Raw genomic sequence first — 12,002 nt, forward strand, 5'->3', positions numbered from 1 at the left:
ATTAGATTATCTTCAGCGCAAACATACAGTGTCTGGTAAATAAAATTGAAGATCTGAGAGCTGGGGTGCTGTACCAGAGGGACGTTGTTTCATGGAATCTTGGGAAACATTTCTGTTCTGGATGCGGCGACTCAGATTGACTAGTTCACAATACACTGCCAAGGTAGTCTTTCAAAGGCAGAGGAGGTGAGTATGCTTCATGATCAACTCCTCAGGGTGTACAAATGTTGTGGTGCTTTCCTAGTGCTGTTCACCAGAGTTGGAACACTTTGTGATCAAGTGCCGTCCATTTTACCTGGCTTGGGAGATTTTGGCAATTGTTTTGGTAGTGGTGCACAATCCACCACAGGCCAATGTCAAACAGGCTCTAAATGAACTGAACAATGTGATCAACAGGCATGAAACAGCACATCCCGATGCATTCACCATCATTTTAGCATCTTGGGGGACTTTAACCAGGTCATCTTGAAAAAGTCATTAAATAATTACCATCAACAAATCACTTGTACTACCAGAAGAAGCAACACACTGGTACACTGTTACACCTCCATCAAGAATTCCTATCGTGCTATTCCATGCCCATACTTTGGAATGTCTGATCACCCGGCTGAACTTCTATTCCCTGTGTATAGGCAGAGATTGAAGACTGCAGCACCAGTAGTGAGGACCAAGAAAGTATGGGTAAGGGAGGTGCAAGAGTGCTAACAGAACTACTTTGAATTGGTGGACTGGACTGTAGTCAGGGATTCATCTTCAAATCTGGATGAGTATGCCACAGCTGTCACTGACTTAATTAAAACCTGTGAGGATGAGTGTGTGCCCACCAGAACACACCGTACATACCCAAGTCAAAAGCCACTGATGAACCAGGAGGTTCGTCGTCTGCTGAGGGCGAGAGCTGTGGCAGTCAAGTCTGGCGACCCAGGTCTGTACCAGAAAACCAGGTATGACTTGTGCAGGGCTATTTCAAGAGCTGAGGAACAATTCCAAGTTAGGTTGGAGGTTACATCTGGCAAGGTTTGCAGGCTATTACTTCCTACAAAGTGAAACCCAACAAGTGAAGCTTCACTCCCAGATGAGCTCAACACCTCTTACGCTCGCTTTGAAAGGGAGAATAAAACTGCAGCTATGAGGATCCATCAGCACCCCGGCCACCCTGTGATCTCTGCCTCAGAGGCTGATGTCAAGAGGGTGAACCTTGAAAGACAACCTGACATCGGCCTCGAAAGGCGACAGGCCCCAATGGAGTACCTGGAAAGGCTCTGAAAACCTGTGACAGCCAACTGGCAGGGCTGCTTAAAGACATTTTCAATCTCTCATTGCTACAGTCGGAAGTTCACACCTGCTTCAAAAGGGCAACAATTATACCTATGCCCAAGAAGAGAAGAGTAAGCTGCCTTAACAACTACCGTCCAGTAGCGCTTACATCTACGGTGATGAAATAGCTAGAATCAATTCCTGTCTCAGCAAGGACCTGGACCCACTGCAATTTGCCTATCGCCACAATAAAACTACAACAGATGCAGTCTCACTGGCTCTCCATGTAGCTCTGGATCACCTGGACAATACAAATACATATGTCAGGATGCTGTCTATTGACTACAGCTCAGCGTTTAACATCATCATTCCTACAGTTCTGATCGGAAAGCTACAGAACCTGGGCCTCTGTACCTCCCTCTGTAACTGGATCTTCAACTTCCTAACCGGAAGGCCATAATCTATGTGGATTGTAAATAAGATCTCCACCTCGCTGATAATCGACACCAGCACACCTCTAGGATGTGTGCTTAGCCCACTGCTCTCCTCCCTCTGTACCCATGACTGTGTAGTTAGGCAGAGCTCAAGTACCATATACAAATTTGCTGATGACACAACCATTGTTGGTAGAATCTCAAATGGTGACAAGAGGACGTACAGGAATGAGATATGCCAACTAGTGGATGGTGCCGCAGCAACAATCTGGCACTCAACGTCAGTAAGATGAAAGAACTGATTGTTGGTAAGATGAGGGAAAACACACTGGTCCTCATAGAGGGATCAGAAGTGCAGAGAGTAAGCAATTTCAAGTTCCTGGGTGTCAATATCTCTGAGGACCTAACCTGGACTCAACATATTAATGCAGCTATAAAGAAGGCAAGACAGCGGCTATATTTCTTTAGAAGTTTGAGAAGATTTGATATGTCACCAAAAACACTTGTAAATTTCCACAGACATACTGTGGAGAGCATTCTAACTGCCCACATCACCATCTGGAATGGTGCAGGCATCTACTGCACAGGATTGAAGTAAGCTGCGGAGAGTTGTCAAATTAGTCAGCTCCATCTTGGGTACCAGCCTCCGTAGTATCCAAGACATCTTCAAGGAGTGGTGCCTTGGGAAGGCAGTGTCCATCATTAATGGCCCCACCACCCACAACATGTCCTCTTCTCTTTGCTGCTGTCATGTAGGTGCTAAAGAAGCCTGAAGTCACACACTCAGTGATTCAGAAACAGCTTCTTCCCCTCTGCCATTCAATGTCTGAATGGACATTGAACCCCTGAACACCACCTCACTACCCTTTTATTAAACTACGTTTAATTTAACTATTTTATATATATACACACACACTTACTTACTGCAATCACGATTTTTTTCTCTCTTATGTACAACTACCGCAAAGTTAACAAATGTCACGACATATTCTGATTCGTTTGGATTTAATGGAACCTCAGCCAAGCCCATCCGTGCGCAATAGCGCCATCTTTGGTCGGAAGACAATTTACTGGTGGGGCGCTGACGTGCAGAGAGGGCGGGGCCGGGCACGGTGATCCGCGCGCTGATAGGGCGGGCCTCGGTGACTGACACTGGGTGATGGGGCGTGAGGGAGCGGCGTTCTATGACGAAAGGAGGGGCTGTGCTCCGCTGATTGACGATGAGGTCTCACAGCGGGGTCGCATCGGCCGCTCCCCTGATTTGTGAGTGAGTGAGGCGCGGAGCCTCGGGCGGGGCACCGTCTCTCCGGTGAGTAGCGAGTCGGGCCGCGCTGTGCAGAGCAGAGACTAGAACATTCGGTCCTGTCCTTTGGCAGTGGACGGATGGGGGCAGGCTGGGGTTGTGGGTAGGGCTGGATTGGACTGTGTGGTGTGGCAGAGGCTTGACTGGCTTCACCGTTCCTGTTGCCCTCACGCTGCCGGTTCCCGCTCCTTTATTATAACGACGTGGATATTCTGATGAAGTTCACCAGTCGGATCAAGTTCCCGGAGGCAGCTCGTCCCCACCCGCGCCTGCGGAAAGATTTGCCTGTCATGATTGTCTGGCTCAGTTTGATGGATCTCCAAGCAGTTTCCAGCCCACCTAGCGTCTGAAGGTGTTGGCGATTTTCCGAACTAAACCCCGAAGTAGCTGACATGTCGTGCGGCTGCTCTAACCTCGCACACTTCAGCAAACCACATCCTCTGCAACACTTTTGCCTTCTGCCCACATTCTTCAGAGCTTCCCTTGGTTGACGTTGCGAAAGGTGCCGTCCTTCGTGGTACTTTTTGACGTTCTCTTTTGTTAAAGCCTTCACTGACTCACCAACCTCCGGCCTCTACACTCTAAATGTCAGCTCTTACGGAAGTCGGCCATCCTTCCAGTCAGGAGACCTAATCGCCTATTCATGTATTCCACGATCTATATTGGTGCCCTGAACTTCCAATCCTTCAATTAATATTTCTTAGTCACATGCTTAATCCCACTGAGATTTTAGCTCTCAATATTCAATCTGCAAGCTTTTCGGTTCTTGGAACTCTGAACGTGCACTTCTTACCTGCCGTTGGTAACCAGAACTTCAACTGATTTGTATCCAGATTTTTGAATTTCCATAGCCTTTCTAAATTTCTCTCATCCTCCTTAAAGATGCCTTCTTAAAAATCATCTCTTCAAACCTTTTGTTATTGCATCCCAATCCCTTCCTTTGCTTCAACAAGTTTTCCCACTCTTACTCCTCCTAGACTTATTCTGGTTCACTGTGTGATATTAATGAAATTTATTATTGTTGGCGATTTGCTTAGGAAATCATAAACTTAATTTCCACCTCGAGTAATTGTGGACTTGGCAATGCCTCAGACTCAGTTAAATTGGGAAAATACAGGAAACACTAGTTTCTTGATTCAACACGAAATTCCGCAGATGCTAGAAATCCAAAGTAACTAGTAATCCTAGTAATTTTTTTAGCTTTTAAGCTGTTTTTCTTAAGGATGCTATAGGAAAATACTCTACTAGGTGTTTGCTTATGATATTTAATTAACTCTGAAGCATTCTACCCATAAACAGTTAATTTACTGACACTGGTCCCTTGAAGCTGCATGGCCATGCAGTAACTAAAATGTTCTTGTGCACATGGCCTTTGCACAGCTGGAATTTTCTTTTATGTAATGTTAAGATAATTTTGAAATTGTTGATATGGTTGTGAAATACCCTGTAATTCTGTTAATGAATATAATCCATCTAATAAAGGTACAAAAACCTTTAATTTCAAACATTTTAAAGCTTCAACCTACTTACAAATTGTAACAATAAGCACAGAATGGAAGTCACCATTTCATTGTTAATAAACTGCCAGCCTGCTGAATGTTGACACATCTACAAACACAAAAATGTTAATGTGCTGTGCAGTTTTTAGGCCATGTGAAAATTTCCTGTTCAGAGCAATGGTTGGTCCACCCAGCTGTAAAGATAAACATTAGAGGGAACATTGTTTACTGAAGTTGAAACCCAACTATGTTTAATTACCAATGGACAAGTATTAAATAGTCATTGCCTAGTGAGAATACACCCGATATTTAATGATGGCAATACTTTGGTGAGCTGACAGACTTCAGGTTAATTCATTGTAGTTATTACATAATGTTAATTGGAGTAAATTTGACACGTACAAAACTGTAGAAAGTTACTTTAAGATAGAAAGATTCATTTGGCTGGTTAGACAATTTCAGCTGATTTTAAATTGCATTTCAGTAGAAAATAGTCAGATTTTAGTCTAGTGTGGCCAATTAAACATTACTTCAATTCTGCATTTTGTATACCATATTGCATATGTTGGATTAGGGGCCAAGTTGCTATTCTTCTTGACATTTAACTTTGTTTACACTTGCTTTTTTGTTTGTATACTCACCTGTTTGTAAATGTTAGTAGATTTTTCAAAGTTTTTTTGTCTGTAAACCTGAGGTGTTGTCCTTATTCCCATCAGACAAGACTCCATTATCTAACCAGCTTAGAATAGTTTCTTTGTTCTTGATAAAAGACTAACAGTGTGGGTAAAAACTAACAAATTTTTATGGACAGTAATGGCTTCAGCCCAACATGAGTGTGTGCAATGATCTCACGAATACCACTTGTGGTTCTGGGTGAACCGCCCGAATTGCACACTGGGAACTGAAGTTCTTTATTTTGTACACATGTAATAACACATCTTTCCCCCTTAAAAGAAAAACCAGCACAACACAATGTCATTATAAACCTGCAAGAAACAATAATGCTTTCTAACAAAGATATTTACATTAACTTTAATTGTGATGTGTAAATACAGTCCCTTATTCACTCAGCAACCGTCAATCAATCTCTGAGGTGGTTTGACAATCCTTTTTGGTCTACTATTTGTCTCCACAGATGTATTGCTTTCACTTGCTGTGTTAATGTTTGTGTCTTTGAGAACTCTGATTAACAAGGTTATTTTTCAGATCTGCTTGGCCCCTTTGGTGTGCTGACAGGTGACGTTTCACAGCTATGGGTTGGAGCTTGTGGTCATAGATCCACACAGTTCCTTCTCAGAGGTGTTCCTTGCTCTGTCTAGATATGGTAGGAATGTGGAGCAACTTCCTCTTGCACAAATCCTTGCATGGACCATGTGCCAGAATTGCAATCTCGGATTCGTATTTGATCTCCAGCCTTCAGGATTGGTAGACTTTTCACAGTCTTGTCATGATTTTTTTCCTCTCCCTTTCTCTTTAGCCAATTTGATCTTGTGTGTTCATTTAGCTGTCAACTCTGCACTGGAAGGATAGTGCATATTTGGCAACTCATCGACATTTGGGCTGGTGAAAGGCCATTCTGCGTGGCGCACTTCTGTAAATCATCAGACTTTTGTGGAAGTCCTCTCATCCATCTCGAGCTGTCTTCATTGATTTTGGGTGATGTGGGCTTGAAGTTGTATGTCACGCCCCCCCCCCCCCCCCGGCAGTCATTGGCAAAGGACTCAAATTCACGGCTGAAGTTGTGGACCATTGTCTGATACCAGTTCACATGGGACTCCATACTTCGCAAACGCAGCTTTCAGGAAGGTGATGACCGCTTTGCTGGATGTTGATTGCAGTGTTGCAATCTCTGGGTAATTGAGAAAAATAGTCTGTTACTACAATATGACTTTTCTCATTGCAATCAAACAAATCCACTCCCTTATGGCCCTTCTGGTACGTAATGTTGTGTAAGTGGTTTTGCTTGCTGCTTTGGTTTGTAGGTAAAACATATTTCAGATGAAGCAATGCTCTGGCTGATGTCTAGGTTCATTCTTGGCCAGTACATCACTTCACGAGCTCTTCATTTACATTTTTCCACACCAAGATGCTCTTCATATATCTCCTGGAGCATTTCTTTATGTAGCAACACTGGAATCATAAATTTGTTCCCTTTGAAGACCAAACTTTTCACTAATGACAGTTCAACTCTGCATGCCCCATAATCCTGAATACACATTGCACAGTCATTCTTAGTTGCTGGCCATCCTATCTGTATTGTCTCTTGGAATACTTTCATTGTTTCATCTGTCCCTGCTGCTGTCCTAATCTCCTCTTTCAGGAGATACTGGAACGGAGGCAGCAATCATGTCAACATAAACACAAAATAATCTGCAGATGCTGGGATGAAAACAACACTCACAACACGCTGGAGGAACTCAGCAGGTCGGGCAGCATCCGTGGAAATGATCAGTCGACGTTTCAGGCCGGAACCCTTTGTCAGGACTGTAGAGGGAAGGGGCAGAGGCCCTATAAAGAAGGTGGGGGGAGGGTGGGAAGGAGAAGGCTGGTAGGTTCCAGGTGAAAAACCAGTAAGGGGAAAGATAAAGGGGTGGGGGAGGGGAAGCAGGGAGGTGATAGGCAGGAAAGGTGAAGAAGGAATAGGAGAAAACACAATGGGTAGTAGAAGGAACCAGAACCATGAGGGAGGTGGTAGGCAGCTGGGGGAGGGGGCAGAGTGAAATAGGGATAGAGGAAGGGAGGGGGAGGGAATTACCGGAAGTTGGAGAATTCTATGTTCATACCAAGGGGCCAGAGACTACCTGGACGGTTTATGAGCTGTTGCTCCTCCAACCTGAGTTTAGCCTCATCATGGCAGTAGAGGAGGCCATGTATGGACATATCTGAATGGGAGTGGGAAGCAGAGTTGAAGTGGGTGGCTACTGGGAGATCCTGTCTGTTGTGGCGGATGGAGCAGAGGTGCTCGACGAAGCGGTCCGCCAATCTGCGTCGGGTTTCATCGATGTAGAGGAGGCCGCACCAGGAGCACCGGATGCAATAGATGACCCCAACAGACTCACAAGTGAAGTGTTGCCTCACTTGGAAGGACTGTTTGGGGCCCTGAATGGTGGCAAGAGAGGAGGTGTAGGGACAGGTGTGGCACTTGTGCTTACAGGGATAAGTGCCAGATGGGAGATCCGTGGGGAGGGACCGATCCCTGCGGAAAGCGGAGAGGGGTGGAGAGGGAAAGATGTGTACTGTCTCATGCACAGTCTCTGGAGTAATACATTCTGACTTGCCAAAACTTGCTCCATTTCATCAGCCATGTGCCTCTTCCTCTTGGTAGCCCCAGCTTTGTAGCACTTTGCAAAATGATTCTTCTTCCCACAGTTATTGCAGAAAATGTCTTTGGAAAGTGCCTACCTCCACATTTGCTGTTTGAGCCTACCTCTGTGCTTAGCAGTTGCTTTCAGAAATGCCTTGTGCACTGCCCCTCTGTTATCACAGCACGCATTGTTGCTTATGCCTTGCGCAACTTCTTGGCTTGTGCTTATGAGGTCTCCAGTGTCCTACACATTCCCACAAACTTTTCCTGCTTTAAATTTTTTGTGGAACTAAATTTCTCTTAAGTCTATTATCCGAGATCCTGCAAACTAATTTGTCTCTAACTGGCAAGTTTCTCAAATCTTCAAATTTGCAGGACTTACTCAGTGTGTGAAGCTCAACTAGGTATTGGTCAAAGTTGACACCTTGTTTCTGGTCACAGGAAAATAACTTGTATCTTTCGAACGTGATGTTTTTACTTGGGACAAAATACTTCACAAAGTTTGTCATCTGAGTGTCCAATCTCAAAGCCGTCTTATCAATTTGAAAGCTGTTATAGATGTCCAAAGTGTCTTCGTCAATTATTTGTAGAAAGATAGATGCCTTCAATTTTCATCCACCCTTTTGGCTGTATTCGCTGTTAAATATACATTGAATTGCAATTTGAAGTGTTTCCAGTTATCAGATTGCTAGTAAACTGCATAAGTGTGGGAGGACAACTTATCCATGACAGAATTTTTGGGCTCTTACCCGAATCTCTCTTGGTGAATTCAGTGAAAAACGGCAGCTTCAGGACACAACATACTCTCTGGCTGGCAGCTTCTCTCTTTTGGAACCCAGCGTCTCTTTTTCAGTAGCACGTGATACTGTATTCATTTACGCTCTGTGTTTAGACCTCGTGATGCCTTCTGATTCCTTTTTATGTTCTTGTAAAAGTTAACAACATGGATAAAAACAAAAACATTTTTATGTGCAGTAATGGCTTCAGCCCGACTCGGCATGCGACCAGCTACCAACGACACTTCCGGTTCCGGGTGAACCGCCTGCATTGCACATTGGGAACTGAAGTTCTTTATTATGTGCACACATAACACAGTGTATTCAATTAAGTATTAATTCTGCATCTTGCATACCATATCGCAGATGCTGTATTGGGGTTTAAATTGCTCTTTTTCAGGTAGTTTAACTTTGTTTATACTTCATGTTTGTATACTCACCTGTCTGTAAATTTTAGTAGATTTTTTTAGTTTCTTTGTCTGTAAGCCTAAGATGTTACCCTTGTTCCCATTAGATAAAACCCCATCATCTAACCAGCTTTTGAGTTTGCAGTATAAAGGGAAAATATGAGATCTCAGTTACTTTGTTACATGCCATTTTTCTCTTATTTCCTATTCCTTGCTGCTAGTTACTGTGCTGTTACAAGCTGATACTGCTTGATGCCTTCCTTGAACATTTAATGAAACAACTGTAAACATTTGTGCCTCATTCTTGACTGCTAAAGAACCTTCTGGACAATACCATCTCCCGATCCAGCATTAAGAAAATAAAAAAACATATTTTTTGAGGTGGTTATACTACCAGGATGGACAGAAAATTGATTGACTGGCAGGAGGCAAAGAGTGGAGAAATGAAGAGGGCATTTTCTGGTTGGCTGCTGGTGACGAGTGGTGTTCTCCGGGGATCAGTGTTGGGACCGATTCCTTTCACACTGTATGTTAATGATTTGGAATTGATAGCTTTGTGGTTGATACGTGGAGGGGCAGGCAGTGTTGAGGAAGCAGGGAGGCTGCAGATGGACTTAAACCAGGGGTTCCCAACCTAGGGACCACAGATCTCTTAATTGTACTGGTCCAGGGTACAAAAAACGTTGAAACTTCTGACTTGCATAGATTAGGAGAATGGGCCAGTATTAGAATTAGAATCAACTTTAATATCTCTGGCATATGTCGCAAAATTTGTTGTTATGCAGCAGTACATTGCAATATATAACCAAGCCTGTTTTTAAAAAAAAAAATTAAATATATAGACCATTCCTCCATACAAGACTGTTTCAATTGATCAGTGTTTCTCAGCTACCTTAGAAACATAGAAAATCTACAGCACAATACAGGCCTTTCGGCCCACAAAGCTATGCTGAACATATCCTTACCTTAGAAATTACCTAGGGTTGCCCATAGCCCTCTACTTTTCTGAGCTCCATGTACCTGGCCAGGAGTCGCTTAAAAGACCCTGTCGTAACCATCTTCACCACTGCCGCCGGCAGCCCATTCCACGCACTCACCACCCTCTGCGTTTTTAAAACAAAACTTACCCCGACATCTCCTCTGTACCTACTTCCAAGCACTTTAAAACTGTGCCTTCTCGTGCTAGCCATTTCAGCCCTGGGGGAAAAAGCCTCTGACTATCCACATGATTAATGCCTCTCAACATCGTATACACCTCTATCAGGTCACCTCTCGTCCTCCATCACTCCAAGGAAAAAAGGCCGAGTTCACTCAACCTATTCTCCTAAGGCATGCTCCCCAATCCAGGCAACATCCTTGTAAATCTCCTCTGCACCCTTTCTATGGTTTCCACATCCTTCCAATAGTGAGGCGACCAGAACTAAGCACAGTACTCCAAGTGGGGTCTGACCAGAGTCCAATATAGCTGCAACATTACCTCTCGGCTCCTAAACTCAGTCCCACGATTGATGAAGGCCAATGCACCGTATGCTTTCTTAACCACAGAGTCCACCTGCGCAGTACCTTTGAGTGTCCTATGGACTTGGACCTCAAGATCCCTCTGATCCTCCACATTATCCATAGCACCTCCACCTATGTGTCATCAGCAAATTTACTAACCCATCCCTCCACTTGTTCATCCAGGTCATTTATAAAAATCACGAAGATTAGGGTTCCCAGAACAGATCCCTGAGGCACACCACTGGTCACTGGCCTCCATGCAGAGTATGACCCATCTACAACCACTCTTTGCCTTCTGTGGGCAGGCCAGTTCTGGATCCACAAAGCAAGGTCCCCTTGGATCCCATGCCTCCTTACTTTCTCTAAGCCTGGCGTGGGGTACCTTGTTAAATGCCTTGCTGAAATCCATATACACTACATCTACTGCTCTACCTTCATCAATGTGTTTCGTAACATCCTCAAAATATTCAGTCAGACTTACAAAGCCATGCTGACTATTCCTAATCATGCCTCTTCAAATCATATTATACCTTGCCCTCTTCAGGTCATGCCACAGCATTTCGATTGGGTTCACAACACGCTGGAGGAACTCAGCAGGTCAGGCAGCATCCGTGGAAAAGATGAGTCAACGTTTCGGGCCAGAAACCTCCGTCAGGACTGTAGAGGGAAGGGGCAGAGGCCCTATAAAGAAGGTGGGGGGAGGATGGGAAGGAGAAGGCTGGTAGGTTCCAGGTGAAAAACCAGCAAGGGGAAAGATGAAGGGGTGGGGGAGGGGAAGCAGGAAGGTGATAGGCAGGAAAGGTGAAGAAAGAATAGGGGAAAACAATGGGTAGTAGAAGGACGTGAAACCATGAGGGAGGTGATAGGCAGCTGGGGGAGGGGGCAGAGTGAAATAGGGATCGGTGAAGGGAGGGGGAGGAGCAACACCTCATACACTGTCTAGGTAGTCTCAAGCCCCTTAGTATGAACATAGAATTCTCCAACTTCCGGTAATTCCCTCCCCCTCCCTTCCTCTATCCCTATGTCACTCTGCCCGCTCCCCCAGCTGCCCATCACCTCGCTCATGGTTCTGCCTCCTTCTACTACCCATTGTGTTTTCCCCTATTCCTTCTTCACCTTTCCTGCCTATCCTCTCCCTGCTTCCCCTCCCCCACCCCTTTATCTTTCCCCTTACTGGTTTTTCACCTGGAACCTACCAGCCTTCTCCTTTCCACCCTCCTTTTCACCCTCCCCCCCCCCCACCTTCTTTATAGGGCCTCTGCCCCTTCCCTCTTCAGTCCTGACAAAGGGTTCCGGCCTGAAACATTGACTGATCGTTTCCATAGATGCTGCCCGACCTGCTGAGCTCCTCCAGCATGTTGTGAATGTTGCATCTGCAGAGTATTTTGTGATCTTAATTGGGTTAAGGTCTGGACTGTGATGTGGCCATTTCAAAACAAAAGATTTTCTTGTTTTTAAACCATTCTGTTGTTGATTTACTCTTGTGTTTTAGATCATTGTCTTGTTGCATCATCCAACTTCT

At 44.6% G+C, this 12,002-nt stretch overlaps 1 protein-coding gene and 1 long non-coding RNA gene across 3 annotated transcripts in view; one reads left to right on the top strand and one right to left on the bottom strand.

Moving 5' to 3' along the window:
• Window positions 1-2,852: 2,852 nt before the first annotated feature.
• Window positions 2,853-12,002, top strand: part of ano10a (anoctamin 10a) — a 55,788-nt gene continuing 46,638 nt past the window's right edge. For both annotated transcript variants that reach the window (XM_072260928.1, XM_072260935.1), the window contains exon 1: window positions 2,853-3,000. The gene's annotated coding sequence lies outside the window, so the exon portion shown is untranslated. The remainder of the gene's footprint in view (window positions 3,001-12,002) is intronic.
• On the bottom strand, window positions 6,175-8,817 carry LOC140199234 (uncharacterized). The gene is made up of 2 exons (XR_011886387.1): window positions 8,547-8,817; window positions 6,175-6,342 (listed from the first exon to the last, which is right to left on the bottom strand). It is a non-coding gene; the product is annotated as an uncharacterized lncRNA (long non-coding RNA).

This window comes from Mobula birostris, chromosome 1 (genome assembly GCF_030028105.1).
Source record: "Mobula birostris isolate sMobBir1 chromosome 1, sMobBir1.hap1, whole genome shotgun sequence".
NCBI classification, from domain to species: Eukaryota; Metazoa; Chordata; class Chondrichthyes; order Myliobatiformes; family Myliobatidae; genus Mobula; species Mobula birostris.